Source organism: Apium graveolens, chromosome 10, assembly GCF_009905375.1.
Source record: "Apium graveolens cultivar Ventura chromosome 10, ASM990537v1, whole genome shotgun sequence".
NCBI lineage: Eukaryota > Viridiplantae > Streptophyta > Magnoliopsida > Apiales > Apiaceae > Apium > Apium graveolens.
Genome location: NC_133656.1, coordinates 197695575 through 197723444, shown reverse-complemented (window position 1 = coordinate 197723444; position 27870 = coordinate 197695575). Strand labels below are relative to the sequence as shown.

At 36.3% G+C, this 27870-nt stretch overlaps 1 non-coding gene across 1 annotated transcript; it reads right to left on the bottom strand.

Annotated features, from left to right (window-relative positions):
* Positions 1-11251: 11251 nt before the first annotated feature.
* On the bottom strand, positions 11252-11358 carry LOC141694218 (small nucleolar RNA R71). The gene has a single exon (XR_012563542.1). It is a non-coding gene; the product is annotated as a small nucleolar RNA R71 (small nucleolar RNA).
* Positions 11359-27870: the final 16512 nt, after the last annotated feature.

The window sequence follows — 27870 nt, the reverse complement described above, 5'->3', positions numbered from 1 at the left end:
GCTACCAAACCAATAATTTCAAAATCCAAAACTAAGAAAGCCCCCTCTAGTTTCTTTTAAAAGAAATCAGTTGCAAAATCTACTAAATACAAAGAGGGGAGTGTGAAGGTGAGTGAGCAAGGTGAGGGACAGGATGAAAATCAAAGAAACCCTAAGGATAAGCCTGGTGAGATAAGTGTACCTAAGCCTAGCCACACCACAGTTTCCCAACAAAATGTGGTTGTTAATAAGGAAATAAGCCCACTTCTAGTTTCATCCTCCCAAAAGGATGTTACTATTGAAACAAGCTCCCAACCAGGAGCACAAGTCAAGAGGGTTAGGGACACAAGTACACAAGTTCACCACAGACTTATGCTAGAAAGTAAAGATCTAAAACCCTTGGGGATGCACAGGGAACACACACAGTGTAAACTGAAGCAATGGACTCAGTCACTACACCATCTCAAATTCAGGTTGATATGGCTCCAGTAAATATGGAGTCACATCCAAAATCTTTAGTTATAGAAGCACCTGAAACACCAAATTCTCCCACACACTCATTGGATGTAGACATGATTAATACATCACTTTCAAATTCTCCATCTTTAACTCTGTTAGAGAAGCCAAAAATCCAAGCAAGTGAGCATCATCTATTAGATGATTTGTTGGATCACTTGCCAATTCTTTCTGAGTCTATTGAGACATCTGTGCTCAAATTTTCATCAATTTGCACAGAGTCTACAATAGTCTCCACTCCAAACTCATTCATTTCTTCTATCCCGGTGGATATCATTCATCCGTCGAGTAGTGATTGTATCCCGATGGATGTGCCTAACAGCAGTCATCCGTCGGCTAACCAAACTACTACCCCGATGGATATTCCTCATCTGTCGGGAGTCTATGCACAACTTCAAATTTCTTCAATTATCACAAGTGCAGAGGACTTAGTAGTAGTAAAATCACTCTTAGGACTGAGATAAGGGAGTGAACTGAGTGAGAGGCTGGGTTGCTCCCAGGAAAAAGGAGAGAAAATGAGTGAACCTATGCAATCCATTTCTTCAGGATTGTCAAAAGTGAGTGAGGGAAGTCCCACCTTAGATGGTGAAGGTGAGGGTGTGAGGGTGGGAAGCCAAGGGGAGCCCTTGATGCAAAAACAGAGAGAACATGAGAGAAATACAGGTACGGAGAGATAAGGATGTACACCATTTCTAGTGAGTCAATGATTGTCAGTGATGCAGAAAAGGGGAATCTATCTCAGCAAGCACATCAAACTGTCATAGAATCTATCCTCTTGGATGCTGAGACATTTACTCATCCTGTTCCAGCATATTAAATTCTAGCTGGACAGGGCAATGAGGAAGCTGAAAGGATGCTCAACTTAGTGCACACCACTCAATCTATGCAAAGAGCAAAGGATGCCATCACAACCATGCCACCTAGAGCTGATGATGAGGTTGACTATGGTACTGGTGAATCTGCAGATTTCTTTGGAGATGATGGTGATGATAGTGAAGAGCTCATGGACATAGGGGGAGAAACAGACACCAGCTCTAGATTTGGCCTGCCATCATGGGCATTCTCCAAGGACTGTGATATTTAACACTTCAATGCCACTCTCATCCATCAAATTTAAGACACACATAATGCTCTTCAAGCCACAAGAAATACTAGCACCAGGAAGCTCTTACAGGCACATCTCAATTCTCTACAATTGCATCAAATCCAAGGCTTTCAACATAATCAGGATGTCACTTCTATCAAGACTGAGATTGATCAAGTGAAGAAGGATATTTCTGAAAGATTGGATGCTAAACTTCCAGAAGCAACAATGCTTAATATTAAGAGACAGCTAAAGAAGAACTCTGATCTTGCCACTAAAGTTGATTCCTTGGATAAAAGGATGACTGCTATGGAAGCTTCTCTATCAGCTATTCATCTACATCAAGCACAACAAACTCAATTGCTGCAAAAGCTGGTGGCTGCACAATCTTCTTCCTCCACTATACTTGATGATAATAAAAAGGGGGAGAAATCATTATCTCAAGACAGTCAAGCAGAGCCAACTAGCGAGGGGGAACATGTGGTAAATGTACAAATCATCCAAGTAATTGTTTCAGAAATTACTCTGCCAAAGTCACCAGTATTGGACAACATTGATCTGATCCAAATAGCAACTGCTAAGCTTGAGTCAAAGTCAATTCCTAAGATGCTTGATGTTGCAGCTGTGGAGAAGGAACTAGATGAGAAATGGAGAAAGATAGATGCGGAAATTCAATAGAAGTTTGGGCCAATTCAGAAACCAGACAAAATCTTCACTCATCACTCTCAATTCAAGAATATTTTTGTGAATGAAATGAGTATGAATTATTTGGAAAAAGGCCAAACATCTTGTATCAAATCTCCAAAGGCAAATCTGATCATGAAGCCTAAAAGAAACTACTCAATGTTTTCAGATAAAAATCCTATGGATATTGTGTATGAAACACCTATGCCAGATGAGAAGAAGCTGTTGGCTAGGTCAATTGCATTTTTCAAAGATTCATCTGATTCAGCACTTAAAAGAAGTATTGCCAAGATTTACATAAATGGTAAAGAAATCTGTGTGGTGGTTGGACACCCTCAGTTTGTAGAAGCAAAAAAGGAAGAGAAGGAAAGAATCAGGCAAGAAAAAAAGCAAGCTGCCTTAGATGCTAAGAAGCTCAAACAAAAGAAGGAGCAAGCTGCTATCTTGGCCAAACTTCAAGCTGTGAAGACTACCATTGAGATTTCTACACAACCATCTGTGATTGCTGAACCTCAAGATCAGAAAATGCAACAGAAACCACAATAGAAAAGGAGATTCAGATACAAGCTCCACTCCAAAAGAAAATTGGACTTCAGTGATGTGGAAATGGAAGACTACATTCCCAAAAAGTCTACAACTTCAACCCAGACATCAAAACCCTCAATGGTATTTGAAGAATTCAAGGCGGTGGATCCAAAAAGGAATATTCATGGTGAGCCCATAATTCCAAAGGATGAGCCAGTAGACTGGGATAGTCTGCCAATTCCTGAACTTAACTTTCCAATCTTCAACAAGCTAAAGAAAACAAAGACTAGAGAAATGAAGAAAGTGAAGCTTGTGACTCTTAGATCCAAGACCCTAACCAAATCTCAACCCACAATCAATAAGGAGGATTTCGTATACATCTGTGACATCAAGGAGTTCTCTGAAATAAACCTCTACTTGGAAGAATTGGAAGAAGTAAGAGGGATTGATGCCTATAGACATCTTCCTGAAAGGCTAGTGTTCAAGTATAAGGGAGGGAAAGAGATCACATGGCCACTTCACAGGATTCTTCAAGAAAGCCAATCTGTACTGATAAAGGTCTATTCATCCTTCAAGAAGAACTTTGGATTTAATGTGACTGCAAGGAGAATAGTCCTAAAGAAAATAGAGGAGCTAAGGAGCAATAGAACCAAAGATGCACTTCCAAAAACTCTGTCTATTCCCTTCACATGAAAGAGAGTGCATTTGAGGCCTTATTGGCTGATGGAATTCATGGATGATAATGGAGTTAGAAGATTCTTCAGACTGGATGACCAACTGAGTATGTCTAGCAATGAGACTCTTATGGAAATGCAAGAAATGTTGGATTTATCTGAAGTTGATGAACTTGAATTTCACAGACAACTCCAGAGTCAAATAGAGGAAAACAACAGGAGGCTTGGGAAGAAATCCAGACAATCAAGGAAATAGATTTATCTGCTCAGACTAGAGGAGCACCTTGAAAATTGATTGTGAGAATTCTTTGTATACTTTGCTTTGTTCAATTTTCATTAAATATTGCAGCACTTATCAGTTTTATCTACTACCTTTCAATCTGTATCATTAGAGTGTTTTGTTATCATCAAGTTTCTCTTAATTTATGGCTACACTTCCAGTAGACATAAATTAGGGGAGATTGTTAGGAATATTTTGTGAACTTGATGATAAATTAAACAAAACACCTTAGTAGATTTAACTTAGTGAATTTTGTGGCACTCGACGGATGATCTAATATAGTTCCGACAGATAAACCTTTCAGTCCAACGGATGACGGATCAACATCCATTGAGTGAGTTGCTTATGTAATAATAAGATTTGTAGCACATTTCTGCAAACAACTTTGTGTAGATTCTGTAGGAGTATGAGTCATGTTGACTACTAGAGGATATGCAGAATAGGTTGATTAATTGTAAATATGAGATGTCTTGTAATTTTGTATAAGTGAAATTGAGTCAAGTGACAAATAGCTACCCGACGGATTATCAAAAAATCTACCCGACGGATAATCAACAAAGCTACCCGACGGATGACAAACATGTACCCGACGGATGATCAAATTCAAATATCTGTTGACAGTGACAACACAGTCACATGCGTTGGGTGTTTGCAAAAGGAATGTGGCAGCCTGTTAAGCAGGAATTTGAGAACAAAAAAGCATTACCATTTCCATGCAATTGTGAAGATATTCAAAGATGCGGGAATAGAGTAGTGAAACAGCATGGAGTTAGACTAGATATGTTTTGTTTTATTATCTTATCTTATTGTCATGTAAACTTGGTGATATATAAACCAAGTGTAGCTGGTAGAACATTCAACAAAGTAAACACATTTTAAAGAGAGATAAAAAAAGTTGTACTTGTCAAGAATTTCTCTGCAGTTTGTTTGTTCTACTTATAAAGCAGCTGTGAGCCATTCTAAACTTGTGTTTTTATTACTTTGTGTTTTGATTCATATAACTCTTTCATTCCGCACTCTGCAAATCAAACACTTATATATATTCAGTTAGAACAATTTTTAAAATCTTGAAAAAGTAGCCAGAATTACATTCAACCCCCTTTTGTAATTCTTGTTGTATTGTTAGGGAATAACACATTCACAACTGTAAACTAAGCTATGCTATGCTTGAGTCTCCAGTAATCTATTATGAAGTTGTGGAACATATCTGGACCACAGCGGTGTACAACTCCAAAGATAAAACCATTGCCTTCTCTCTGAAAGGTAATGATTAATGTATTAATTGTGATGAAATACAAGTGTAATAACCCTAATTTTTGGAATTTTTTGAAATCCTGATGAATAGTAACTTTTGTTGATATTGCTAATTAATAAAAATTGTCAGACCACCCTATGAAGGGGTTCTTTAATGGATATTCTGAGATCATATTAGCACTCCATAATGTATATGAGGGTATGTAAAGATCGTCGGAATTTGAATTCGGACACTTTGATTTTTCCCGAAAATCCACCAGATACCGACAGAATTAAGTTTAAGGTAACATGATGAAAAAGATTTCAATTCAAGGATTATAAGAGAGGATCATTTAATGAATATAAAATATTAAGAAAGGTTTAGGGAAGCCCAAGTAATAATATCCCGTATATGATCCCCCAAACGCTTAACGGAAACGAGAGTTAAGTGAACCGTAAAATAAATAAACGGCCAAGGGGCAAGCACATGCAAGTAGCATGGGAAGGAAGCTTCCAAGAGAAGCTAAAACATGTGGTTTTAGGTAAAGACACCCTCACACCATGAGATTGTGACATGTGGCAAAGTAATGATGCAAACAATGAAATAAGCAAGTGATGTCATCACTTTATTAAGATATTTGTTCAAGAATCATCCTCCACCAAGCATTTCTTTCTCATTTCCCAAGGAAAACCAAGCAAGCAAAAGCTCTCTCCCATTTCCTTCTTCTTCCATTCGACCTTATCATAGAAATGGTAAAATAGATTTTCAAAACTCAAGCTCTAGGCCATGGAAAATTGCAAGGTTTGTTTCTTTGGATCCTATATTTCATAACTTACTTATATTATAAGTTTGAAGCCAAGATTACAAGGATTACGTAGTTAAACAATTCCTCAAAGTTCTTGATGAATAGTGTTTTCAAGAACTAACATTTTGTTTTCTTATGTTTTCTTTAAGATCCAAGCTTGGTAGAGATAGTTAGAGGTTCCTAGAGGCTTGTTAGTAATTCTCCGCTCTCCAAGAAAGGTATAAACTCTTGAACCCTTAGTTTAAATTTGGTTTGTTAGGATGATAATGGTGATTAGGATGTTGGGTTGTTTTTGGTTGATGTTTGGATTGTTTTGGTTGGATTGGTGTTGATTCGGTGTTGGTAAAATTTGTAAATCGTCAGGTTATAGTCGTCATTATGCCCGATTTTCCTAAACTATTTTGTGCATAACTTTTGGACTCGAACACCCACATCTAAGAACTAACAACTTCCATGCTTAGATAGTTTGTGTTTTAAGATTCATTTTGATATGTGGTTCGCTTGGATCCGATGTACGGTTTAGGAGAAATAACCGTATTAAGTTATGGCATTTCGTGAACGAACCCTTACCCCTCGCTTGACTTTGAAACCTTATTTAAGACCCTTAAAAGACTAATTAGATTACGAAACAATTATGTAAGGTGGATTAGGCAGTTGGTAAAGTACTCGCGAAAGAGTTGCCTTCAAACGTTTAACGGTTAATTTTATAAAAATGGTGGAGCCGAGGGTACTGGAGCGACTAATGAAAATCGTTAAGGACAGAATCGAACGTTAGAGTCTAAGGGGATAAAAGTCTAGTTTTTTAAGACCGTGGTTTAATTCTAGCTTATATGTTGTTTATAGGTTACCGGACCCACTCTAAGCTTAAGTCTACCCCGGAACACTCAGGCAAGTTTTCTACCCGTTATACTGTTGTTGTGATATAAATATGTATATGCATTATCTTGTGATAAGTGCATGATTGTTATTAGCAAATTTTGCGATATATTGGAGCATGATATATATATATATGCATGCTTGTTTCATAATCTTGCTATCTCATTATTGATTCAATTGTTATAAACTGCATAATACCTATGCTAGAGATAGGCATTATTTGTGTATACCCTTAGTATAGGGGACCTAAAGGTTAACATTTTTCTAAACCGGGAGGCGATGTTCCCGAGTATATTATTTATATATATATATAGTTTTCAAAAATATTAATCGAATAATGTTTATTTGATAGTTTTAAATTATAAGTGAATATTAGCTTGAATATTCATTCGAGGACTATTGACTCCGTTTATTTTATTAAATAATATTCTTTATTTTCTTAAAGAATAATGTTTCGTTATTCGCTAAGTATTTGAGAAATGATTGATATCGTCAATTATTCTTACCTTAAATATTTTCAGAAAGTTATTTTCAAAACTTTTACTTCATTTTCTTTGATAAAGGCTATTCGTTATTGAAATATTATTTATAGCATAATATTCATATATTCTTTGTTATCTTCGATCTGATTTATTCTATCAAATCATCCTTATTCCAAATACTTTCAAAAATATTTTCGAGTCTTCAAAATGATTTTAAAGGCTAGAGCAGATCCCAAAACTTGTTTTGAAATTTAAGATCTTTTTTCGAAGGGGATTTAAATACTCGCCTAAAAATATGAGGATCCGGCTCTGTGGTGTATTTTATATTCGCAATGAGGTTGCTGTTTTGATAAAAGAATTTGATTACTTGCCCAACGTTCGGGAAGTAAGTCCATCTAAATGAGTCGGCATAAGCGACAAGCCGGGGTACGGTCTATCAAGGTGTAAGAGGCTGGGTGACAGTCCATCAACGCGTGAGTGGCCGGGTAACGGTCTAACACGAGGTCCTAATTCGGCTAGGTTGATGACCGGCGAGGAATTCATCCATCTACTAATTGAAAAGGTTACTTAATGGATATCTTTGTCTGATCAACAAGATATCGGGTTTATGCCAAAGTTTTCTTCTTTCCAAATTCATTGGATATTACAACTCTGTTTATACTTTTCATGACAGAGGTTTTCAAGGAATGTATGAGATATATATATATATTTAGGTGTGTATATATATAGGGACTTAATGAAGTATCTCGTAACTTCATTTCTTTCAAATGATATTTCAAAGATTGAATCTATTCAAGTCTTACCTTGTAACTTCATCGTTATATGATGAACTTTTAAAACTGATTGTACCTTGAACGGTAGTAGTTCAAGCAATATTTAGAAAAGATATAAGTATATTGGAGTATCTTGTGACTTCATCCTTTCAACTTATATCTGGTAATAATTATCTTATGCATGACAAAGATTTTCAGAAAATGTTGAGACAAGGTTAGATATATGAGATCACCTTGCAACAATATTTTTATACAGTTATAAACTGGAACTCTGTGTATATTATGCATGGCAGAGGATTTCAAAGATTTTGAAAAAGTATAAATATATATATACTGAATATTTTGGGACTTCGTCGCGTTAAGATATCAAACTTGACTTATTTCTGCTTGACCAAGACTTTCATGAGTACTATGAAAATGCTAATATATTGTTAATTATTATACATGTTATTTCGGTGGGCTTGTTGCTCACCTTTGCTTTATTCTTTCATCACACAACAACATCTAGACAAGATGAACAGGACCAAGCTCCCAATTCACGAGTGGATAGGAAATGTTCCGCAGTTTCTTGTAGGGGTTGATGTCGCTGTAGCTGAGGGAGGAACTACTAGTAGGCTAGGTTTTCAACTGCTGATGTACCAGACTTATGTATATTTATGAATTGTAATAATGGCAAAGAAAATCTAAATTTATTCAGAAACCCTTTTAAGGTGTATTGGTTTATAATTGTGGAATAAAATGACTTGTGTTATTTTTGGTATTCATCTCTGAGACTATAACTCGTGGTGTGTGTGTATATCGTGGGGTCACAGTATACAATAGTTGGTTGTTTATTAAGATTAAGTTTTATTAAGGGAAATGGAACTCGTGACAACCCGGATCCCCGACCCCGGATTTGGGGGTGTTACAACAAGCATGCTTTCATTTACCTGAAAACAACACTAATGTTCCACACACAGGCACATATGTGAGCACCATGCTTAGGTCTATGGGTTATTCTCTCATTCCCACCAAATTAGGTTAGGTTAGGAGAATGGGCCTTAGAAAAGAATGGAGCTTTCTTTGTGATTCTTTTATCAAAGTATTTTCTGGCAAAATTAGAAACTTTGATGTAGTTACTTATTCCATGGTTAACATGCTATATATGCTTTTGAATGACAAGTACTTTAACTTTAGTAACTCTGTCATGATAGAATTAGGGTATAAATTAGGAGATATTAAGAAGAGGTCAAAGAACATATATTATGCTAGATTCTTTATGATGCTAGCTGTTAAGTGGCATTTATGTCTACTTAGAACGCTTTGTAAAGGCTCGAATTGGTGTTTTGTACTCAAGTTATTTGTGTATTTGATGTGTTTTTGTAGTGTTTTGCATTTCAGGGCATAATCAGGAGAAGAAATGGGTTTATAATGTTTTTATGCTTAGAAGAGTGTTAGGATGGAGCCTCAGATGATTGCGTGAAAGAAATCAGCACAAGAAGTCAAAGAAATAAGAAAATTGCAGATTTTCCAGTAGCTCAGGGCGCCCGCGCCCAAGTCCAAGGCGCCCGCGCCGGTTTAACAGAATGTCAGGGCGGCTGCGCCGCTTGATAGAGCGGTTGCGCTGGGTCAAAATCCTGGAATCCTGATTTGATTAGAAGGCTGATTCTTTGGACTTCTGATCAGATAGGCTGCTATATAAAGACTTTTTTAAGACGTTTTTCATAACATAGACTAAGGAGAAGATGGCGAGAAGACCTAGGAGCATAAATACAACGAAGGAGAAGAAAAACTTGTTTTTACTTGTGATTCTTTGATTGAATTTACTCTTGAATGCTTGTTTTCTTGTTGTTGAACCTATTACTCTTGTTAATATACTTTGATATATTTATTCAGTTTATAAAGACTTAGTTTACTATACCATGCTTTCATCGGAACCCACGGTGATGATGAGTTCGGTTATGAACTAATCGTTATCGTGGGGTTTAACGGATTTACTTATGGATTTTAATAGTTAATTTGTTTCGATATCTTAGTGTGTGGTGATTGTATAATATCCTAGTATTGCTTGTGCTTATTCGTCTTATAAGCATCGCAAATTTATAAGATAGTATGTTAATCTCTATTGCAGCGACAGTGAATTTAGAGGTTTAGAACTTGCCATGCTAGCATAGGTTCATGTATTTGTTATGCATGATTCGTAGGTAATTTTAACCATCTTACTTGCCCTATGTAATCACGATAGATAACTTGCGCATTAAACCTTTATGTTGTCAAATTATATAGACATATAGGGTCTCAACATAATCGATATCTATTCAGTTTCTATCTCTTTTGTGGATGTCTGGTAGTAGGGTATTCGTGTAACGAAAGTTGGCGTTTACTAGTTTCGTGTTGTTTGATTAGTTGTCATCACCATCACATGCTAAGGTTAAAAATAATGACTTTTAATGAAGTAGTAATGAAGTCAGAATCCCATGTTTGTCTCATATAAGTAATTCAATCTCAATTATCTTAGTTAATGCTAATTAGTATAATTTCTTAGTTTAATCAAAATCAATTTGTTATTTGTCTTAGCATTGAACGATAGCCATATCATTGTTGCATAAGTGCATAGATTGAAGTTACCCTAAACCAGTCTCTGTGGGAACGAACTAGAAAGAATTCTATATTATTTGCGAACGCGTATACTTGCGTGTAGATTTAGCGCGTGTTTTCGTCCTAACAAGTTTTTGGCGCCGCTGCCGGGGACTCGGTGCTAATTTTTAGTTTATGTGCTTGACATCAGTGGTCGTTAAAGTTCACTGACTCGGATACTTTACTTACTTGTTTGCTTGTTGTGTTTCAGGTACTCTAGAGAGCGTGTATGCTAACACGTTCTCGATCTCGCAAGAGAACACTGGATAAAGCGGAGGAAGTAGTTGAAGAAGTTTTTGTTGGGGAGAAAGTTGAAAAAGAAGTTGTTATTGCAATGGGAGAACCAGCAGCGAATCTGAAGGCTTTGATGGATTACTCTCAACCGAAGATCGATGATATTTAGTCTAGCACGTCAGACCATCCATCACGGCTAACACTTTTGAAATCAAGGCTAGAATGATTCAGATGATACAAATTTCAGTTCAGTTTGGGGGTTCTCCTATAGAAGATTCCAACATGCACATCAGAGATTTCATCGAGATCTGCAACACTTTCAAGTTCAATGGAGTTTTTGAAGATGCTATAAAGCTAAGGCTTTTCCCATTCTTTCTGGGGGATAAAGCTAAGTGTTGGTTGAATTCTCTACCACCAGGCTCTATCACCAAATGGGAAGATCTTGCTCAAAATTTCCTTACTAAATTCTTCCCTATAGCAAAGACAGCTGCAATCGGAAACGCGCTTACTCAATTTGCGCAGCAATCGGGAAAGTCTTTATGTAAAGCTTGGGATCGTTATAAGGAGATGTTTAGGAAGTGTCCTCACCATGGCATGCCTGACTGGATGATTATCAACTGCTTTTATAATGGTTTGGGAGCACCGTCTAGACCCATGCTTGATGCAGTATCAGGTGGAGCCTTGTGGGCTAAGAGCTACGATGAAGCTTATGATTTGATTAAACTGATGGCTGCTAATGAGTTCCTGAACCCTTCTCAGAGACTACCTCAAGGCAAGGTAGCAGGAATTCTGTAGGTGGATGCAACTACTGCTATAGCTGCTCAGCTTAAGGCTTTAACGATGAAGGTGGATTATTTCGCTAATTCTGGAGTTAATCAGATCACTAGTGTTTGTGAGCTTTGTGCTAGTGCGCATGAGATGGAGCAGTGTGCTATTTCTAGTGAATCAGCTCTGTTTGTGAGCAACTTTCAGAGGTCACAACAACCATTTCCAGCCACCTATCATCCCAACAACCACAATCATCCTAACTTCCGCTGGAGCAACAATCAGAATACGGTGCAACAGCCTTATCAGCAGTATGCATGTAAGAACCCAAATTTTGGACATCGGTAAAAGAACTTTATGAATAGTAATATAATAACTTGAATTTTTGAGACCTTGTAAAACGTTTAATGAATAGTAACCCTGACGGACGGGGAAAAACTTTTTAGCCCATACTATGTTGTGCATGAGAAAATGAGTTTCGGAATTAATAACATGATTATACGTACCAAATGAGTGTATGTAAACACTATTAGTTTTTGAAGAAAATGAACTTTGAAAAACGACCATATTTACGACTCATCGAGGATTACGGGAATTACAATATAATTACAAGATTAAAACCCTACGGATTTATATCCAAGTATGATAATTCAAAACATAAGGAATAAATATGAAAAGAATTATGTCGTGAACCATTTACGAGGAAGTATTACGAAAATGTTTAAGCGATCGAACGAACGCGTAAACGACTAAATAAACATAACGCACTAACTAAACATGGTAAGAAAGTAACCATGGTTACTTTATCAAATAGTGAGCTAGATATAGGATGATCAAGCAAGGCTAATCAAATAGTGTGCTAAGGAAGCTAAAACAAGTAGCTTAGCTTGTAAACTAGGAAGCTACTTAGATTTGTCCATGGATTTGGAAACAAGAATAAACCTAGGATCCTAAACTAGAGAATATCAAATCAATATAAGATATCACCAATCCCATTTCCTAGAAGCAACCAAGGAAGCAAGCATAAAACTGTCTCCCCCTTCTTCATTATTTCCATTCGGCCCTTCTTCTTCACCAAGGGAAATCAAATTCAAATCTCTAAGTTCTAGCCATGGATAAATCCTCCCATTAATTCTCAAGCTTCCTAAAAACCAAAATAAGTTAAGATAATTCTTTTATCTCTTTTTATCAAGGTTTGATGGGTGAAATAAAATCAAGAAAGTTGCTAGTGAATAGTATGAATAGTAACTCTTCTTTGGTTTCTTGATTTCAATGGTGGTTTTAGGTTCCAAAAACCATACCAAGCACTCCCAAGACTCTACCATCCTCAAGAACACATCTCAAGCTTTCAATAAAGGTAAAATCTTTGACCCAACTTTATTTAAGATTCAATTTCAAGATTCTTTTAGTATATAGTTATAAACCTAGTTATAGAGGTGATATTGTTGAAATCTTGATGTTTAGTTAAGTAGATTTAAGGTTGATTATTGTTGCCTCAAGAACATGATGTTCTTGAGAGGATTTAGTGTGTTGATAATGATATGGTGATTGTTGATGGTAGTATAAAGATTTAAGGCGTAAACAAAACTCCGATCATAAACGTAATCCCGTTAAAATGAACGAAACGTAACTTTAAGTTTCTGCAGAAAGTCCCGAAGATGTAAACTGTAGTTTCTTGAAAAATAACCCTTGATTATGATAGAAAATGTTATATGGATCGTTTAGGCGCTTGAATCGCTTGATTCCGATTTACGGATCAAACGTTATGGCCGTTTTACTAAAAGTGATTTATGCGACAAAAACTGCTACGAATTACGAACTTTGAAAATATAAAGGATCAACTTAAGAATGTTCATATATCATGAAATTTTTATAGAGAGTAGTATTTTGAGTTTCCTAACTGCCATAAAAATTTCAAGTAAAAATAATTATTTCTCAATTTTATAAAAATATCGGACCAAGACCGCACGATTAGAAATCGTAGAATCCATAAGTGGAGCCGACGACGAAAATGAAAATGAACCTAAGATACTTAAAAAAAATGAAGTGACCATGATGTGAATAAGGACTTAAAGGAATTCTTAGATATATTTGATAATGTCATGGCTAATATGTTTTATGTTTAGCTTTCAGATCTTACTTGAACAGGATAAATCAGTACTTAACTGTTGATCAGTACTTATACTGGAAGTCAGGACTTAAGGATATCAGTACTTATGTTATCTGGAGATAATCATCAGAAGATAGATATCAGAACTTAAGTGCTGAAGGACGATCAGATAAGGACAGTAGCTGATTAAAGGAAAGAAGATCAAGATAAACATAAGAAGAGATATGCATGAAGAAGGAATTCTGTAAAGAATGGAATACTTGGAAGAAAAGATATCTGATTGATATATTTTAGGAAGCAGAATTATATTCCATATCAATTAGCGATTATCTTGTAACTGTGTAGTATATAAACACAGATATAGGGTTTACACTATAAGTGTTATCATTATTAGAGAAGATTATTCATTGTAACCCTAGCAGCTCTCGTGATATTTGTTCATCACTGAGAGGTAACAGTTCCATACTGTAACAGAGTTTATTGTTTCAATAAAGTTTGTTTTCTGTTACTTAAGTTCTTAAAGTTCGATTTGAGTGTACTATACACTGTATTCACCCCCTCTACAGTGTGTGTGTGACCTAACAATTGGTATCAGAGCCTATCTGTTAACATACATACAGTTAAAGATCCAAACACAATCATGTCGGACACAGAAACTCCAACTAAGCCTACCAAAACTGAGGAACCACCAAAGACACAAATTCAGAGTCGGTATGAGACCATCAGAGTTCCATACTGAGACCATCTGAATATCCATATGGAAGGTAAGGATGACCATGTTCCTGGAAGCAACAGATCCATAATACCTTGATAGAATCAAGGAAGGCCCTCACAAACCAACCAAGCTTGCTGTTGCAGTTGCAAGTGAAGCAGCAAAGACCGTACCAAAGGAGAAGAGTGATTATACTGCTGAAGACATAGCATCAATTGCTAAGGATGCTAAGGTACGACACTTACTGCATAGTGCCATTGATAATGTAATGTCAAACAGGGTAATCAACTGCAAGACTGTTAAGGAGATATGGGATACTCTGGAAACAAGGTGTCAGGGAACTGACACAATTAAGAAGAACAGGAAGACAATACTCACTCAAGAGTATGAACACTTTGACTCAAAGACTAATGAGTCATTGAATGATTTATATGATAGATTTGTCAAACTTTTGAATGATTTGTCATTGGTTGATAAAGAGTATTATCTTGAAGATTCAAACCTTAAGTTCCTGTTAGCTCTTCCTGAATGCTGGGATTTGAAGGCAACGACAATAAGAGACAACTACAATCTTGATGAAACAACTCTTGACGAAATCTATGGAATGCTCAAGACTCATGAGCTGGAGATGGAACAAAGAAGCAAGAGGAAAGAAGGAAAGTCAAGGACAGTTGCTCTTAAGGCTGAAGAAGAATTCCCCAAAGCAGCTTCCTCAAAGAAAGACAAGGTAAAGCTCTTTTCATAAAGTCTGATACCGAGTCATCAAGTTCCGAGAGTGATGATGACTCAGATTCTGAAAGCTTGCCTGAGACTGATGCTGATGAGGAGATGATGAAGCTGTGTACTCTTATGGTGAAAGGAATCACAAAGATTGCATACAGGAAGTTCAGGAAGGGAAAGAAGTTTTCCAGGAAAGGCATAAGTTCTGATAAGAAGAATTTCAGAAGATCTGAAGGCAGAGGAGGAAAGTCTGACAGAGGAGATTACACCAATGTTAAATGCTATAACTGTGGTGAGAAAGGCCACATATCTCCTGATTGCAAGAAGGTAAAGGGTGACAAAGGCAAGGCTCTTATCACAAAGCAGAAAAGCTGGACAGACACCTCAGACTCTGAAAGTGAGGAAAACTATGCATTGATGGCAAATGCTGATAAAGAAAGTGCTGAGAGCAGTTCTGAAGCTGCTGAAACAAAGGTACCTCAGACTACTTATGCTTTTCATACTGATGATATTAATGAGTTGAGAAGATATCTTAAAACTATGTTTGTTAGTTATAGAGATCAAACTTTAACATGTGAAAGATTAACTTCTGAAAATCTTGCATTTAAGAAAAGAAATGATTTCTTAGAAAAAGAGTTAGTCATGTTCCATCAAACTCAGAAGGATAGAGATGATGCTTTTTATGTTAGGAATGAAGTGCTAAAAATAAATGAATCTCTAAAAACTGAGTTAGAAAATGAAAGAGAGATTATCAGGACTTGGACTAACTCTGGCAAAACAACTCAAAATTTGCAAAGTAGTGGAAACTGGAAAGAGGGCTTAGGTTATGGAGAAGATAAGAATGATAAAGGAACTGAAGAAATTAAGTCTGTTGATAAGCAAAAGCCAAAGTTAAAACCTGTTAAGTTTGTAACTGTAAAGTCTGAAAATGAAAAATCAGAAGTTACAAAGAAATTAACTTCTGACAAACTAAAACAAGAAAAGACAGCTGAAGTGAACATAGGCTTAATGACAAAGAAGCAGCTTAAGCATAAGCTGAAAGATGTTAAGAATGCAAACAAGGTAAAATCACCTAGGAAAAATAGGAATGGAAAGGAAGGTGTGAATAAAAGCAATAATTATAAACCTGTTCCTGATGCTTCTAGGAAAACATGTCATAACTGTGGAAGTTCTAACCATCTGGCTTCTTTTTGCAGGAAGAATAAGAATATTAACTCCTTACCTTCAAAGTCAGGAGTTAAGAGTCAGTCTGTTAGATACAAACCATAAAATCCTTGTTTTCATTGTGGTAGTTTATGGCATTCCATTTATACTTGTAAGGAATATCATAGCTTGTACTATGATTATTATCAAATAAAACCTTCTTTGAAGAAAGTTTCCATTGTTCCTTCTAGTGTAAATTCTGATTCAAAGTCTGATAGTGTAAGTTCTGATAAGAAAAATGTTAACATAAACTCTGATGCTAAATGCGCTGCAAATGTTAACAAACTTAATAAGGCCAAAGGATCCAAGCAAGTCTGGGTCCTTAAAACTAATAATTAGTGGTCTTTGTGATTGCAGGGCAACAGGAAAAATATTCTAGTTCTGGACAGTGGATGTTTAGGACATATGACTGGAAATAAGGCCCTGCTATCAGACTTTGTGGAGAAAGCTGGCCCAAGTGTTTCTTATGGAGATGGCAATATTGGAAAAACATTGGGATATGGCAATATCAATCTTGGAAATGTCATAATTAAACAAGTAGCTCTGGTCTCAGGACTTAAACACAACCTACTGAGTATAAGTCAAATCTGTGACAGAGGTTATCATGTTGATTTCTTTGAAGAACACTGTGAAATTGTGAGTAAATCTAAAGGCAAAGTTGTTTTGAAAGGATACAGGCGTGGTAACATTTAAGAAGCTAAGCTTTCAACAAGTACTGATGGTTCTGCAATCTGTCTGATGAGTAGAGCATCAATTGAAGAAAGCTGGAATTGGCATAAGAAACTCTCTCATTTAAATTTCAACAATATAAATGAACTGGTCAAGAAAGATCTTGTGAGAGGATTGCCAAACACAGTATTTGCTCCTGATGGTCTTTGTGATTCATGTCTGAAAGCCAAACAAAGAAAATCTTCATTCAAGAGCAAGACTGAATCATCAATTCTTGAGCCTTATCATCTACTACATGTTGATCTATTTGGTCCAGTAAATGTCATGTCTATTGCAAAGAAGAAGTATGCGTTGGTCATAGTGGATGAGTTCACCAGATACACATGGGTGTATTTCTTGCATACAAAAAGTGAAACTGCATCAATCTTGATTGATCATGTCAAACATCTGGATAAAATGGTCAAAGATTCTGTGAAAGTTTTAAGGAGTGATAATGGCACTGAGTTCAAGAATTTGATAATGGAAGAGTTCTGCAAAAGCCATGGAATAAAGCAGGAATTTTCTGCTCCTGGAACTCCACAGCAAAATGGAGTTGTTAAAAGGAAGAATAGAACTCTCATTGAAGCTGCACGTACAATGCTTGAAGAAGCAAAGCTTCCAACCTATTTCTGGGCTGAAGCTGTGCAGACTGCTTGTTTTACTCAAAATGCAACACTCATTAACAAGCATGGAAAAACACCATATGAGATGGTGAAGAAAAAGAAGCCAAATCTGAAATACTTTCATGTATTTGGATGCAAGTGTTTTGTTCTCAAAACTCATACTGAACAGCTATCAAACTTTGATCTAAAAGCTGATGAAGGAATCTTTGTTGGATATCCACTTTCCACAAAAGCCTTCAGAGTCTATAATTTGAGAACAAAAGTAGTCATGGAATCTATCAATGTCTCTTTTGATGACAAGAAGATTACTGGTCTTGAAGATTTCATTGACCATGATCAGCTGAGATTTGAAAATGAAGACTCAAATTCTGATACTGAAAATCCTGAAAGTCTAAGTCCTAATACTGTAAACTTTGATGGAATAAACTCTGATGTTATTGAAACTGTGGTGGCTACGCCAAGGGAAGATGCACCGATGCAGGGGGAGCATACTCAAGATCCTACCACAGCTCAAGAAACATCAGAACATACATCTGGCTCTTCAAATTCTGATTCGTCAAGTTCTGATAAGCCAAGTTCTGATAGTGCTGAAAATTTAAATACTGAAGACTCCAACTCAGAGAGCATAGTTTCAGGGGGAGCATCAGAAAATGAAAATGAAGATAGCATGGATCATGGGGGAGCATCCAGTTCTAGAGAAAACCTTCCATCTGCAAGAAAGTGGACAAAATCACATACACCTGATTTGATAATTGGAAATCCTGATGCAGGTGTCAGAACTAGAACAGGTACTTCAAATGAATGTCTTTACAATTCTTTTCTCTCTCAGACTGAGCCAAAGAAAGTGGAAGAAGCTCTTCAATATGCTGATTGGGTGCAAGCAATGCAGGAAGAGTTGAATGAATTTGAAAGAAACAAAGTCTGGACCCTAGTGCCAAGACCAAAGAATAGATCTGTTGTTGGTACAAAGTGGGTATTCAGAAACAAAACTGACAGTGATGGTATAATTACAAGGAATAAGGCAAGGCTGGTTGCAAAAAGATATTCTCAATATGAGGGAATTGATTATGATGAAACATTTGCACCAGTTGCTAGGTTAGAAGCCATAAGGATATTCTTGGCTTATGCTGCTCACAAAAAGTTTACTGTCTTTCAAATGGATGTGAAAAGTGCTTTTCTCAATGGAGAATTGGAGGAGGAGGTATATGTTGAACAACCTCCAGGTTTTGTAGATACCAAACATCCAGATTATGTCTACAGGCTCGATAAAACACTTTATGGACTTAAGCAAGCTCCTAGAGCATGGTATGAGACTTTAGCTCAGTTTCTTCTGGAAAGTGGATTCAACAGAGGGACAATAGATAAAACACTGTTCTACCTCAACCATGGAAATGACTTACTTTTGGTCCAGATTTATGTTGATGATATCATTTTTGGATCTACAAATGACAAACTTTGCAAAAAGTTTGCCAAACTAATGCAGTCAAGATATCAGATGAGTATGATGGGGGAACTTAGCTATTTTCTGGGCCTTCAAGTCAAGCAGAATGAGGAAGGCACTTTTATTTGTCAAACCAAGTACACCGGAAACTTGCTGAAGAAATTTGGAATACAAGATTGTTCAAGTGCATCCACTCCAATGGCCACTGCAACAAAACTGGATAAGGATACCGGTAAATCAGTAGATATTACTGACTACAGAGGTATGATTGGCTCTCTACTCTATCTAACTGCTAGTAGACCTGATATCATGTATGCTACCTGTCTTTGTGCAAGATTTCAAGCAGATCCAAGAGAACCTCACTTAACAGCTGTAAAGAGAATCTTTAAGTATCTTAAAGGAACACCTGCTCTGGGATTATGGTATCCTAGAGAATCAGATTTTAAACTAATAGGTTACTCAGATGCAGATTTTGCAGGTTGCAAAATTGACAGGAAAAGCACAAGTGGAAGCTGTCAATTTCTTGGAGGCAGATTGGTTTCTTGGTACAGCAAGAAACAAAAGTCAATTTCCACATCAACTGCAGAAGTAGAGTATATTGCTGCAGGAAGCTGTTGTGCACAGATTCTTTGGATGAAGAATCGGTTACTGGATTATGGGTTAACATATTTCAAAATCCCTATTTACTGTGATAATCAAAGTGCTATTGCTATGACAGGTAATCCAGTTCAACACTCTATGATAAAGCACATCAGCATCAGGTACCACTTCATCAGGGAACATGTGGATGAAGGTACAGTGGAATTGCATTTTGTTCCCACAGATCAACAACTAGCAGATATCTTCACAAAACCACTGTGTGAAGCTACTTTTACAAGATTGGTAAATGAACTTGGAATGGTTTCAGGTTCTTTCTCTACATCTGCTTAGTCTTGTTCTGTGTTATCAGACTTTATGCTCAGTATTTACAGAATTAATCTCATTGTGTATTCTGTGCTTAATTGATAAATGTCTTTAAGTACTGACTGTTGTCTGATATATGTGTCTAAACTCTGATAAGTGATATGTCTGTTCAAGTAACTATTCAATCCTATGAGGATAACTGTGCTAGATACTGACCTAGTAGTCTTCAATAAACAAATGATTCCATGTAAGAAGTAATTATTTCAGTGGAAATCTTATGACACTAGCAAATTCTGATAATTGTGCTTAGTTAAGTTTACTTTGTATATCTTATTACTAAGTCACAAATTAGAATAATGCTACTCATCTGTTAAGTTCTGATACTAGTAAAACTGCTGAATGTACTAAGTGCTGATAAACCTCACTTATCAAAAGAAAAAGCAAAAAGATCAAAGAATAAAATCAGGTACTCCTTTGAGATCTAGAGTAAAAATATGGAAGGGACGACCCAAGTGCATTGCTGGTATTAAGTAAATATGCATTAGAAAAGCAAAATATTTTCTTGGTGACTTTTCACACTCTATGATTACTGGAGAAATACTCTGATAATAGCATAAATTCTGATAAACAGTCGTGACTCACTTACACTGAGAAGCCACTGTAAAATAGAATTTCAAAAGATGCATAAAATTAGCACAAAACAGTTGAGGTGGACTCAAGCATGAACTCATTCATCAGTAGGTTTCAGGACAATGACAGCTCTTTAGCAAAATTTTAGTTATGCCTTATTTCTAAGATGTACTGAAGTGACTCAGACTTTACTCTTTGTCTGTTATTTAGCTTAATGCACACACTAATCACTCCATATGAATGATGAAAATTACTGTGGTGGTCTATGTTATTTTAGATAAACAGTCACTGTGTCACTTTGCACAAATTCTGAGGACAAGTTCTAGTTACACGTTCTAATGATTAAGTTCTGAAGTCTATAACTCAGAACTTGTATGAGGATTTACTAAGATGGGCATTCCTTTTTCGAGTTAAGAAATTATGTTCTGATGACTGTTAAGTTCTGATATAAGTCTAAGTTCTGATATTACAGTCTAATGTTTTACTTGACTTATCTGTGAATAAAATTTGATAACAGTCTCAGTTAATAATTGAATATGTTGAAGTGGAAGATTAATAGTCACTATGGTTAGGGTTAATGGTATTTGTACCTGAACAGTCCAATGTTACTTGTTTCTTGTGCGCTTTAAACCATGTTTCCTCTTTCCAATGAATGTTATTCTTTTTTAAAGTCTAGGGAGACGAGGTAGAATTAATTCTACCTGTCAGCATTCAATTTCTTTGCGTCTCCTGGCATTCTCTTGCCTATATAAGCATCCACTTCACATCAGTCTTTCCATCAAATTCTTCTCACACACTTATCTTCATACTTCTTCTTTCAAAAACACAATGGTCAGATACAACATGTTTTTGAACTACCAAAACTTCAATATGGAGCTAAGCTGTGCCGATTGGCAGCAGGAATGGCATGTCACAGCCATTCCTGAGGAGATATGGGACTCTGTCCCACAGGAGGTACTGACACACCTCCTGTTCTTCTATATGGACTACCATCGCCATCTGGAGCGATTGGAGGAGGAAAGGCTGGAAGCTCTCCGCCAGCAAGAGCGAATCATCAGACTCGCCATTCTGTTTGTCGAGAGTAGGAAGAAGAAAAAATGATTTAATCTTGTCTTCTTCCTATTTTTCTTCATCATCAGCTTTGTCAGGCTTCTTAGCTAGGACTAAGGCTGTTGATGTTCGGTTTAGAAGCTTAGGGAAAATCTTGTATAAGTATTGATGTAATTTCCATTTCATAAATGTATTGTCTTGATATATTAATGAAAGTTGTTTTTACTTCAAGATTTTGTCTCTGAGTTATTTTATCTTGTGTTGATAAATCCTGATTGATATTCTGATGACCATATAAATTTTGTTTTATATTAAGTTCTGATTCGTTTTCAGCACTTACTTATCTAATTTATCTTGGTCATTTTCATGTGATGTATTTTCAGAATATTAATGATGCAGTGAAAAATAATTCAATCAGTGATAACTGTTTAAATTTTGAATTAAAACTGTTTCTCTTGATAAATGGAACGGTTTTTCCTTGAAACTAGGCAAATGGGTAAGTAATGATTCCTGTTTTCTCGAGCCCAGTAACTGTCCGTTATTACTGCATGTCTGACAGGTGTCCAACGATAACATTTTTGTTCAGAGTATAAGTACAACAGAGAGAAGATTTCTTTAATCTTTTATTTTCTTCATATTTTATCTCTCTCCTTACTTTTACTCTCTTTCTCTTTATTTCTCACGTTGGTTTTTCATACAGACATTATATCAAACACCTAACAGGCATACTTGAATCTCAATTTTTTTTCACATGGCACCAAAGGATTTAATCATTGATGGAGCTAAGTTTGTCCCCAACACCTATGCTGCAGTTCTTGATCACACTGAAGCTCCATCTGAATTGCACTTTGTGCAAGATCTTCTTGCACATAGTGAGGTTGGGTATGCATTAACACAGCCTGAATTCTTTTCAAGCCAACAAGTTCTGAGGTTTTGGAGGACTGGACTTTTTGATGATGGTGGTCAACGTGAAACTCCCAGTATTATCTTCCAAGTGGGTGATTCATCCTTTGTAGTCACTCCTGGTACAGTACGCAGGGCTTTACATCTTCCAGAAGATTGTACTTTCTTAATTCCAGAGGACTCAGCCCTTCGGGAGTTAATGGCTGAATTGGGATATGAAAAGAGTCTGACAAAACTTGGACAGTTGAAACGGGCTAATATCAGAAGAGAATGGAGTTTCTTCTTTGATTGCATCACCAAAGCTTTTGGGAACAAATGTTCAAATTTTGATGCTATTCCAATTATGAGTCAGCACATCGGGTATGCAATTATCAATCAAACTCATTTTGATTTTGCAACTGCTTTAATTGGTTTTATTGGGGATAAGATGACAGAGGATCGAGATGTTGTTTATTTTGCTAGATTCTGTCAACTTATTTACACTTATTGTACTGATGAACCTCATTTAGTCAGCACCCAAACCCCACCTTTTAAGGTTACAAAATGATACTTTAATGACCTGGTAAATGCTGATACTAAGAAAAAAGTGGTTAGACCATTACAGATTCCCCAGTCTGTAAAACAGATCCTAGTAAATGCTGATCCTAATACTTATAGATCTGTTTATTCTGATGTCCAACCAACTCCAAACACCCAAAATCCATCAACCTCAGTACCTACCTCTCATTCTACTCAACCTACCCTCAGAACATATCTCAAATCCTATCTCTCCACTTCACAGACTGCTCAACCTTCATCTTCAGCACCTACTGTGAAATCTTCATCTTCCAAGCCAAAGAGGACAAAGAATGTTCCTCAAACACCTCAAAAGAGAAGGAGGATTGCATTGAGAGATGAATCTGATTCTGAGGAACCGGTTCCTGCTAGAGAACCTGTTGTAACTGAAGCTGAGAAAGAGATTTCTCAGAAGGATTCTGAAATTGGGGGTTCTAGGCTTCTCAAGAGGCTTAGACGAATGACAGTTCCTGAAACTCCCAAGGAATCCAAATCAACAAGGAAGTACAAGAAACAGAGGGCACAAAGGCCAGTTTCAGATGATGAAGAGGAAGCAGCTAAGGAAGGGGATCAGGAATCTCTGATCTCACAAGACAAGGAATTTGCTCCAGTCACTTCTTCTCCATCAACTCCATCTCAGGAAGCTGTATCTGACAAGGCTAACTCACCATCTGTGTCTCTTATTGATCCAGGCACAAGTGCTGATATTGATGTTCAACACTTGGTTGTGTCTGAAGTATTTCTCTTAGAAGCTCCAACAACAAATAATCCTTCCGCAACACCTGTTACTGATGCTGTTCAAACTCCAGAGTTATCAACAACACCTTCTCTGCATCAAGATGCTGATGATCAGACTTTAGGTGAGCATCAGGATATGGCTGTTGATCAGAACTTAGTATCAAATCAGCAATTAGAGGATGCTGAAGCCTCCATTGCTACTCACACTGTTGTCTTATCAGAAGATACTGATTCTTTAAGTTCTGATGCTGCAAATGCTGAAGATACTGGTGATGCTGCTCCAACTGTAGATGCTGATGAAGCAGGTCCTTCAGGACATACTCCTCAACAGACTCTTCCTAAGTCTGAACTGGTAAAGAAGTTTGTTACCGGGGAAGCACCAGTACCTTGGAGTGAAACTCCTGCAGGTCAGGAGTGGACTAAGGAATGGAACTCAGTTTCATGTGTTCCAACTGAAAAACATCTTGCTGAGCACTTGACTAAAGCTGATGAAATGTTAAATTCTGATGATTTTAAAACCCAGCTTAGAGTCACTGCATTGAGTACTAAACATCTACAAGGTCTTCATTCAACTACTCATACAGAGCTACACAAGATTCAGGAGAACTTTATCAAACAGGAACAAGTTTGGAAAATTGATAAGAAAAAGTTCTTTCAACCTACCATTGACAGGATTGCTTATATTGAGAAAACTCAAGAGAAATAACAATCTCAGATTGATGAAATTCTGACAAATCAAGCTTCTCAGCAATCGCAACTTACTGAAATCCAATCCTCAGTGGAATTACTTATCTCTCTTTTACTACCTGCTGATGCCAAAAAGGGGGAGAAGGTAATTAAGTCCAAATGCAAAACTAACAAGACACTGCAAGGAAAGGATGATGGAAATGATGATCAAGGATACTCTGGAATGGGAAGCGGTCATAGTCAAGGTAGAAGGTTTATATCAAGACAAGCTAGTCACAGGACAAGTTCTGATACTGGGAAAAGAATAAGTTCTGCTGCTGGTAAAAGGATAAGTTCTGATGAACTTCTAGATCTTGATGAGGAAATGTCAAGACAGTTATTTCTTCAAGAAAATCCAGGAATGGACTTGGAAAGTTTAAAGGAAGAAGAAGCCAGACTTAAATCAGAGAAAGTCACATCTAAATCTGAAGCTTCTGGTAAAAAATCACTTCCAAAACTCAAAGGCATTGTGATCAAAGAAAGGACACATACTGAAGCAACATTGGCTAGATCACAAACACAGATAGATCCAAGATCCAAGGGTAAAGAAAAGGTTGGTGAACCTATCAAGGTTTATGTACCTCCTGAGGAAGAAGAAATTACTGATGAAAAGGATGATCTTGCTCTGACTTCAAGAAAAGTTCTTAAAACAACCTCTGACATGGCTCAAGTTGTTCAGAGTCAAGAAATTGTAAGTTCTGATATTCAGAAGAAGTAAGTAACCTCTGACATAGCTTAAGTTAACTTGATATCAGAAAATAGATCAAAGACACTCCTACCAGGATTCACTAAAGCAAAACAGACTCAATCTTTGAAGACTACTGCAAGTGGTTTTGAAGCAAGAGTAGTTACTGGAAAGGAAGCTAGATATAAAACTGGATTGGGAAGTGCTGATGAAAGAAGAGTACACAACACTACCAATGATCCAACTTCCTTGAGTGAACCAGGTATTGGAGCAACTCCTGAGAGATTGAATCAACTGGAATCTGTACAGATGGTTTACCATACCTACTTGAAAGAATACATCATGTTGTATTTCATGACAGATGGTAGGGTTTATCATATAAGACAAAATGCCATTCCATTGAAGTATTTTGAAGAATTGGAGCATGTACTTTTCTTACTTCAAGTGGATGACAGAATAACAGGGACTGCTGCAAACTACTTAAAAGAACAGATTCAGAGACAGAAAAGGCTTTATTCTGTTAAGTCTGACAGCATATATGTTCCAAAGTACAGAGATCACAATGGTGATATTGTTGATATGAAGCCTAATACTGCACAAATCAGAACATATATTGGTATTAAGGGACTTGAATTCAATCTAGAATCTGACAAAGCTTATGTCATAAGACTAGATCAGGAGTTGAGAAAAGCAAAGATCAATGATCTCAGAGCTGCAATCTTTCAAACTGGTGAAGATACTGCAGAGTTTAAAAATGTCAAAAGGAGAATGATTGATGAACTCAGATATGCTGAGAAATGTTTGTTGAAGAACTATCTCAGAACAACTCCTGACATCAGAGAGATCAGAAAATGATGAAGCCAAGTCGAAGATCTACAACTGCTTAAATTCTGATATTTATACAGACTGAAGTTGTTATCAGAAGTTGAAATTGGTAAAAGCTTTAAGGACTGTAAGTTGTAGTTATCTAGTCTAATTCTCATACATTTGTACTTAATGTTTTTGACATCATCAAATATCTGTTAAACTTGTATATTATGTTAATTTACAAGTTGGAGGAGATTGTTAGATATATTTGATAATGTCATGCCTAATATGTTTTATGTTTAGCTTTCAGATCTTACTTGAACAGGATAAATCAGTACTTAACTGTTGATCAGTACTTATACTGGAAGTCAAGACTTAAGGATATCAGTACTTATGTTATCAGGAGATAATCATCAGAAGATAGATATCAGAACTTAAGTGCTGAAGGACGATCAGATAAGGACAGTAGCTGATTAAAGGAAAGAAGATCAAGATAAACATAAGAAGAGATATGCATGAAGAAGGAATTCTGTAAAGAATGGAATACTTGGAAGAAAAGATATCTGATTGATATATTTTAGGAAGCAGAATTATATTCCATATCAATTAGCGATTATCTTGTAACTGTGTAGTATATAAACACAGACATAGGGTTTACACTATAAGTGTTATCATTATTAGAGAAGATTATTCATTGTAACCCTAGCAGCTCTCGTGATATTTGTTCAACACTGAGAGGTAACAGTTCCATACTGTAACAGAGTTTATTGTTTCAATAAAGTTTGTTTTCTGTTACTTAAGTTCTTAAAGTTCGATTTGAGTGTACTATACACTATATTCACCCCCTCTACAGTGTGTGTGTGACCTAACAGGAATAATAAGGGTAATATAAGTTGAGAGGGTGCATAATGATTAGCGGATGAGTACGGGTAGCCGTAAATTAAAACGGGACCTAACAAAATGACTTGTGCTATGATTATAGATTTCCGAGCGGAACCTAGAGAATCCTCCACCTCAAGATACCCAGGCAAGTTTTCAAACCCTACCTTTTAAGAACTGTTGTGTTGTGAATATTTTACAAAACTGTGATATATGCATGAGATTGCTTTAAACTGTTTTACGAAGTTTGAGATGTATTACATTACTCAATTGTTGATAATTTCTAGTATATGTTCATACCGAGTTCAAAATGTTATATTTAGACCGAGATTCGGTCGGTGTAAGCTTATAAAAACCTGGAGGTATCCCGGAGGAGTTTATAATTGAGAACGTTAACGCTAGCGAGTAGCATGGCGTGTATATATTTTAGACCGAGGATCGGTCAGTAAAAATTGATGAAAACCCGAAAGTATTATGGAGGTGTTTTAATTAGAATATTAACGCTATAATAGAGAGTGATGTATAAGTTGTAAGACCGAGAGTCGGTCAATTTTGTTTTTATAAAATCAAAACCCGGGAATCATTCCGGTGATATTTATAGGACGATAAAGTCCATAGTAGTTACGTTTCAAGGGACTCAACGTCCATTTACGAAATACTAAACACCTCAAACTTTTATTAAAACGATTTCCAAAGATCGCATTCCCTCAACTATACTTTATTGTTTGAATAATAAATATCTATTTACTATTCATTTATTATGGGAAAAGTATTCTCCAGTGAATATTTATTTCAGACTCGATTAAATATTAAAGATTATTATATTACTTAAATATAAATTAGTTGAGGAATATTATTTCAAATATTCTTTTCAAGTAAACTCATTCGAGGTTTAATTATTTACCGATTAACATTTAAATATTTATTATTTATTAAAGGATTCATTTATG